Genomic DNA, 7,500 nt, shown 5'->3' with positions numbered 1-7,500 from the left:
GCTCTGTGTGCTAGAAGCTTCCTCTCGCTCTGTGTGCTAGAAACCTCCTCTCGCTCTGTGTTCTTTCCTAGAAGCCTCCTCTCGCTCTGTGTTCTTTCTAGAAGCCTCCTCTCGCTCTGTGTTCTTTCTAGAAGCCTCCTCTCGCTCTGTGTTCTTTCTAGAAGCCTCCTCTCGCTCTGTGTGCTTTCGAGAAGCCTCCTCTCGCTCTGTGTTCGAGAAGCCTCCTCTCGCTCTGTGTGCTAGAAGCCTCCTCTCGCTCTGTGTGCGAGAAGCTTCCTCTCGCTCTGTGTGCGAGAAGCTTCTTCTCGCTCTGTGTGCTAGAAGCTTCCTCTCGCTCTGTGTGCTAGAAGCTTCCTCTCGCTCTGTGTGCTAGAAGCCTCCTCTCGCTCTGTGTGCTAGAAGCTCCCTCTCGCTCTGTGTGCTAGAAGCCTCCTCTCGCTCTGTGTGCTAGAAGCCTCCTCTCGCTCTGTGTGGGAGAAGCTTCTTCTCGCTCTGTGTGCTAGAGAAGCTTCCTCTCGCTCTGTGTGCTAGAAGCCTCCTCTCGCTCTGTGTGCTAGAAGCCTCCTCTCGCTCTGTGTGCTAGAAGCCTCCTCTCGCTCTGTGTGCTAGAAGCCTCCTTTCGCTCTGTGTGCTAGCAGCCGCCTCTCGCTCTGTGTGCTAGCAGCCGCCTCTCGCTCTGTGTTCTTTCTTGAAGCCTCCTCTCGCTCTGTGTGAGAGAAGCTTCCTCTCGCTCTGTGTGCTAGAAGCCTCCTCGCTCTGTGTTCTTTCTAGAAGCCTCCTCTCGCTCTGTGTGAGAGAAGCTTCCTCTCGCTCTGTGTGCTAGAGAAGCTTCCTCTCGCTCTGTGTGCTAGAAGCTTCCTCTCGCTCTGTGTGCTAGAAGCCTCCTCTCGCTCTGTGTTCTTTCTAGAAGCCTCCTCTCGCTCTGTGTTCTTTCTAGAAGCCTCCTATCGCTCTGTGTTCTTTCTAGAAGCCTCCTCTCGCTCTGTGTGCGAGAAGCTTCCTCTCGCTCTGTGTGCTAGAAGCTTCCTCTCGCTCTGTGTTCTTTCTAGAAGTAGAGATCGCTCTGTGTTCTTTCTAGAAGCCTCCTCTCGCTCTGTGTGCGAGAAGCTTCCTCTCGCTCTGTGCTAGAAGCTTCCTCTCGCTCTGTGTGCTAGAAGCCTCCTCTCGCTCTGTGTGCTAGAAGCCTCCTCTCGCTCTGTGTGCAGAGAAGCCTCCTCTCGCTCTGTGTGCTAGAAGCCTCCTCTCGCTCTGTGTGCTAGAAGCCGCCTCTCGCTCTGTGTTCTTTCTTGAAGCCTCCTCTCGCTCTGTGTTCTTTCTAGAAGCCTCCTCTCGCTCTGTGTTCTTTCTAGAAGCCTCCTCTCGCTCTGTGTGCGAGAAGCTTCCTCCTCGCTCTGTGCTAGAAGCCTCCTCTCGCTCTGTTCTTTCTAGAAGCCTCCTCTCGCTCTGTGTTCTTTTTCTAGAAGCCTCCTCTCGCTCTGTTCTTTCTAGAAGAGGGAGCCTCCTATCGCTCTGTGTGCTAGGAAGCCTCCTCTCGCTCTGTGTGCGAGAAGCTTCCTCTCGCTCTGTGTGTGTCGTTTCTCAACTAACATCAGGCGGTGGCCCGTTCCTGTAGGTTCATGCTCTACAACATCCGCAGAGTGCGACCCTGCCTCACACAGGAAGCGAGCGAGGTCCTAATCCAGGCACTTGTCATCTCCCGTCTGGATTACTGCAACTCGCTGTTGGCTGGGCTCCCTGCCTGTGCCATTAAACCCCTACAACTCATCCAGAACGCCGCAGCCCGTCTAGTGTTCAACCTTCCCAAGTTCTCTCACGTCACCCCCGCTCCTCCGCTCTCTCCACTGGCTTCCAGTTGAAGCTCGCATCCGCTACAAGACCATGGTGCTTGCCTCACGGAGCTGTGAGGGGAACGGCACCTCAGTACCTCCAGGCTCTGATCAGGCCCTACACCCAAATAAGGGCACTGCGTTCATCCACCTCTGGCCTGCTCGCCTCCCTACCACTGAGGAAGTACAGTTCCTGCTCAGCTCAGTCAAAACTGTTCGCTGCTCTGGCTCCCCAATGGTGGAACAAACTCCCTCACGACGCCAGGACAGCGGAGTCAATCACCACCTTCCGGAGACACCTGAAACCCCACCTCTTTAAGGAATACCTAGGATAGATAAGTAATCCTTCTCACCCCCCCCCTTTAAGATTTAGATGCACTATTGTAAAGTGACTGTTCCACTGGATGTCATAAGGTGAATGCACCAATTTGTAAGTCGCTCTGGATAAGAGCGTCTGCTAAATGACTTAAATGTAAATGTAAATGTTCTAATATTCTAAAGTCTACAGATGTTCTAATGTTCTAATGTCTACGGATGTTCTAATGTTCTAATGTCTACGGATGTTCTAATGTTCTAATGTCTACAGATGTTCTAATGTTCTAATGTTCTACAGATGTTCTAATGTTCTAATGTCTACAGATGTTCTAATGTTCTAATGTCTACAGATGTTCTAATGTTCTAATGTCTACAGATCAGACAGAATTGGCAGAGTCACTCTGGTTCTAATGTCTACAGATGTTCTAATGTTCTAATGTCTACAGATGTTCTAATGTTCTAATGTCTATGGATGTTCTAATGTTCTAATGTCTACAGATGTTCTAATGTTCTAATGTCTACAGATGTTCTAATGTTCTAATGTCTACAGATGTTCTAATGTTCTAATGTCTACAGATGTTCTAATGTTCTAATGTCTACGGATGTTCTAATGTTCTAATGTCTACAGATGTTCTAATGTTCTAATGTCTACAGATGTTCTAATGTTCTAATGTCTACATATGTTCTAATGTTCTAATGTCTACAGATGTTCTAATGTTCTAATGTCTATGGATGTTCTAATGTTCTAATGTCTACAGATGTTCTAATGTTCTAATGTCTACAGATGTTCTAATGTTCTAATGTCTACAGATGTTCTAATGTCTATGGATGTTCTAATGTTCTAATGTCTACGGATGTTCTAATGTTCTAATGTCTACAGATGTTCTAATGTTCTAATGTCTACGGATGTTCTAATGTTCTAATGTCTACAGATGTTCTAATGTTCTAATGTCTACAGATGTTCTAATGTTCTAATGTCTACGGATGTTCTAATGTTCTAATGTCTACGGATGTTCTAATGTTCTAATGTCTACAGATGTTCTAATGTTCTAATGTCTACGGATGTTCTAATGTTCTAATGTCTACAGAATTGACAGCACCCCCACGGTGTTGCTATAACAAGACAGACCTCCTGAAATGTTCTTACCACCAAAATTGGGTTAGACATTTTAAAGTCGAGACATGTTAAAGCTAGCTAGTGGAGACACTTTAAAGCTAGCTTGTGGAGATGGTTTAGAGCTAGCTAGTAGAGACATTTTAAAGCTAGCTAGCGGAGACATTTTAAAGCTAGCTAGTGGAGACAATTTAAAGCTAGCTAGTGGTGACAATTTAAAGCTAGCTAGTGGAGACATTTTTTAAAGCTAGCTAGTTGAGACATGTTAAAGCTAGCTAGTGGAGCCATTTTAAAGCTAGCTAGTGGAGCCATTTTAAAGCTAGCTAGTGGAGCCATTTTAAATCTAGCTAGTGGAGCCATTTTAAATCTAGCTAGTGGAGACATTGTAAAGCTAGCTAGTGGAGACATTGTAAAGCTAGCTAGTGGAGCCATTGTAAATCTAGCTAGTGGAGACATTGTAAAGCTAGCTAGTGGAGACATTTTAAAGCTAGCTAGTGGAGACATTTTAAAGCTAGCTAGTGGAGCCATTTTAAAGCTAGCTAGTGGAGACATTTTAAAGCTAGCTAGTTGAGACATGTTAAAGCTAGCTAGTGGAGCCATTTTAAAGCTAGCTAGTTGAGACATTTTAAAGCTAGCTAGTTGAGACATTTTAAAGTGAGCTAGTGGAGACATGTTAAATCTAGCTAGTGGAGCCATTGTAAATCTAGCTAGTTGAGACATTTTAAAGCTAGCTAGTGGAGCCATTTTAAATCTAGCTAGTGGAGCCATTGTAAATCTAGCTAGTTGAGACATTTTAAAGCTAGCTAGTGGAGCCATTTTAAAGCTAGCTAGTGGAGACATTTTAAAGCTAGCTAGTGGAGCCATTTTAAATCTAGCTAGTGGAGCCATTTTAAATCTAGCTAGTGGAGACATTGTAAAGCTAGCTAGTGGAGACATTTTAAAGCTAGCTAGTGGAGCCATTTTAAAGCTAGCTAGTGGAGCCATTTTAAATCTAGCTAGTGGAGACATTGTAAAGCTAGCTAGTGGAGACATTGTAAAGCTAGCTAGTGGAGACATTGTAAATCTAGCTAGTGGAGACATTGTAAAGCTAGCTAGTGGAGACATTTTAAAGCTAGCTAGTGGAGACATTTTAAAGCTAGCTAGTGGAGACATTTTAAAGCTAGCTAGTGGAGACATTGTAAAGCTAGCTAGTGGAGACATTGTAAAGCTAGCTAGTGGAGACATTTTAAAGCTAGCTAGTGGAGACATTTTAAAGCTAGCTAGTGGATACATTGTAAAGCTAGCTAGTGGAGACATTTTAAAGCTAGCTAGTGGAGACATTTTAAAGCTAGCTAGTGGAGACATTTTAAAGCTAGCTAGTGGAGACATTTCACGCTGAGGAATGACTTTACAAATCTGCATCTGCTACACATGATCCTGGGCATGTGTGTGTACGTATGAGTGTGTATTTTATGTGAGTGTGTGTGTGTGTGTGTACGTATGAGTGTGTGTTTTATGTGAGTGTGTGTGTACCTGTCCGTTGTATTCAGTAACCAGCTCCAGTTGATGAATGGTGATGAAGGAGATGAGATCATCTTTGGTCTGACAGGTTACCTTCAATACCTGTACAGGGGTAGACTACACAGGTTACCATCAATACCTGTACAGGGGTAGACTACACACACAGGTTACCTTCAATACCTGTACAGGGGTAGACTACACACACAGGTTACCTTCAATACCTGTACAGGGGTAGACTACACACACAGGTTACCATCAATACCTGTACAGGGTAGACTACACACACAGGTTACCTTCAATACCTGTACAGGGGTAGACTACACACACAGGTTACCATCAATACCTGTACAGGGTAGACTACACACACAGGTTACCTTCAATACCTGTACAGGGGTAGACTACACACACAGGTTACCATCAATACCTGTACAGGGTAGACTACACACACAGGTTACCATCAATACCTGTACAGGGGTAGACTACACACACAGGGGTAGACTACACACACAGGTTACCATCAATACCTGTACAGGGGTAGACTACACACACAGGTTACCATCAATACCTGTACAGGGGTAGACTACACACACAGGTTACCATCAATACCTGTACAGGGGTAGACTACACACACAGGGGTAGACTACACACACAGGTTACCATCAATACCTGTACAGGGGTAGACTACACACACAGGTTACCTTCAATACCTGTACAGGGGTAGACTACACACACAGGTTACCATCAATACCTGTACAGGGTAGACTACACACACAGGTTACCTTCAATACCTGTACAGGGGTAGACTACACACACAGGTTACCATCAATACCTGTACAGGGTAGACTACACACACAGGTTACCTTCAATACCTGTACAGGGGTAGACTACACACAGGTTACCATCAATACCTGCACAGGGGTAGACTACACACACAGGTTACCATCAATACCTGTACAGGGGTAGACTACACACACAGGTTACCATCAATACCTGTACAGGGTAGACTACACACACAGGTTACCATCAATACCTGTACAGGGGTAGACTACACACACAGGTTACCTTCAATACCTGTACAGGGGTAGGTTACCATCAATACCTACACACACACAGGTTACCATCAATACCTGTACAGGGGTAGACTACACACACAGGTTACCATCAATACCTGTACAGGGGTAGACTACACACACAGGTTACCTTCAATACCTGTACAGGGGTAGACTACACACACAGGTTACCATCAATACCTGTACAGGGGGTAGACTACACACACAGGTTACCTTCAATACCTGTACAGGGGTAGACTACACACACAGGTTACCATCAATACCTGTACAGGGGTAGACTACACACACAGGTTACCTTCAATACCTGTACAGGGTAGACTACACACACAGGTTACCATCAATACCTGTACAGGGGTAGACTACACACACAGGTTACCATCAATACCTGTACAGGGGTAGACTACACACACAGGTTACCATCAATACCTGTACAGGGGTTACCTTCAATAGACTAGACTACACACAGGTTACCATCAATACCTGTACAGGGTAGACTACACACACAGGTTACCATCAATACCTGTACAGGGGTAGACTACACACACAGGTTACCTTCAATACCTGTACAGGGGTAGACTACACACACAGGTTACCATCAATACCTGTACAGGGGTAGACTACACACACAGGTTACCATCAATACCTGTACAGGGGTAGACTACACACACAGGTTACCATCAATACCTGTACAGGGGTAGACTACACACACAGGTTACCATCAATACCTGTACAGGGTAGACTACACACACAGGTTACCTTCAATACCTGTACAGGGGACTACACAGACAGGTTACCATCAATACCTGTACAGGGGTAGACTACACACACAGGTTACCATCAATACCTGTACAGGGGTAGACTACACACACAGGTTACCTTCAATACCTGTACAGGGGTAGACTACACACACAGGGGTCGACTACACACACAGGTTACCATCAATACCTGTACAGGGGTAGACTACACACACAGGTTACCATCAATACCTGTACAGGGGTAGACTACACACACAGGTTACCATCAATACCTGTACAGGGGTAGACTACACACACAGGTTACCATCAATACCTGTACAGGGGTAGACTACACACACAGGTTACCATCAATACCTGTACAGGGGTAGACTACACACACAGGTTACCATCAATACCTGTACAGGGGTAGACTACACACACAGGTTACCATCAATACCTGTACAGGGGTAGACTACACACACAGGTTACCATCAATACCTGTACAGGGGTAGACTACACACACAGGTTACCATCAATACCTGTACAGGGGTAGACTACACACACAGGTTACCTTCAATACCTGTACAGGGGTAGACTACACACACAGGTTACCATCAATACCTGTACAGGGGTAGACTACACACACAGGTTACCATCAATACCTGTACAGGGGTAGACTACACACACAGGGGTAGACTACACACACAGGGGTTACCATCAATACCTGTACAGGGGTAGACTACACACACAGGGGTTACCATCAATACCTGTACAGGGGTAGACTACACACACAGGTTACCTTCAATACCTGTACAGGGGTAGACTACACACACAGGTTACCTTCAATACCTGTACAGGGGTAGACTACACACACAGGTTACCTTCAATACCTGTACAGGGGTAGACTACACACACAGGTTACCATCAATACCTGTACAGGG

General features: G+C 45.5%; 1 pseudogene; it reads right to left on the bottom strand.

The window, feature by feature from the left end:
• LOC124022870 overlaps positions 1 to 7,500 on the bottom strand; it is a 64,131-nt pseudogene that overhangs the window by 21,125 nt on the left and 35,506 nt on the right.

The sequence above is a fragment of the Oncorhynchus gorbuscha genome, unplaced genomic scaffold, assembly GCF_021184085.1.
Source record: "Oncorhynchus gorbuscha isolate QuinsamMale2020 ecotype Even-year unplaced genomic scaffold, OgorEven_v1.0 Un_scaffold_1461, whole genome shotgun sequence".
Lineage (NCBI taxonomy): Eukaryota > Metazoa > Chordata > Actinopteri > Salmoniformes > Salmonidae > Oncorhynchus > Oncorhynchus gorbuscha.
This window is presented reverse-complemented; position numbering and strand designations above follow the sequence as displayed.